Genomic DNA, 636 nt, shown 5'->3' with positions numbered 1-636 from the left:
TCCCTGGCTGACCCCCACCCCTCCTACACCCGCTACTCCACCTACTACTACTACTTCCCCTTCCCCTGCCAAGCTTCCCTTATTCCTGCCAAATTCATTAGTAAGCCTAGATATTTCTCCTTGCCATTCTACCCTGCTCTTCCTGATTTCCTCTTGAATATAATCCATAAACTCTTGTTTGAGTCTTTGAACCTCGCCCTGTATCTTATTAAAGACTTCACTTTTAATCCCCTGGATTAGATCACCTATCCAAACATCCCTCTTCTCTACAAATTTCCCAATCATCTTCTCCACAAACCTATCTTCTTCCTCAATCATAATTACTGCTGGACCTAGACGCCCTTCCTGACCTAGTCATTGCTATAATGCAACCTTACCCACAGGGGTTCCAAGTATCTTACCGTCCTGCTAACACAATAGGTGAGTGAATCTCCAAGCGTCGTCCCCGTGGTGGTAGGAGGGTTGCTGCCGGGGTGAGGTCACGCGGTCAGAGGTCGGTGAGGTCTGCTCCACACTACACACTGCCACAATACTACAACTATTTTGAATTACGCTATTTAAACTGTTTTTCTTCACTACTTTATGGCTCTGGCCAAAACTCAAGGTTTTTTCATTCACTTGTACACACTTTTTCAC

This window comes from Procambarus clarkii, chromosome 63 (genome assembly GCF_040958095.1).
Source record: "Procambarus clarkii isolate CNS0578487 chromosome 63, FALCON_Pclarkii_2.0, whole genome shotgun sequence".
NCBI classification, from domain to species: domain Eukaryota; kingdom Metazoa; phylum Arthropoda; class Malacostraca; order Decapoda; family Cambaridae; genus Procambarus; species Procambarus clarkii.
The sequence above is the reverse complement of the archived record's forward strand: the minus strand, read 5'-3'. Positions refer to the sequence as shown.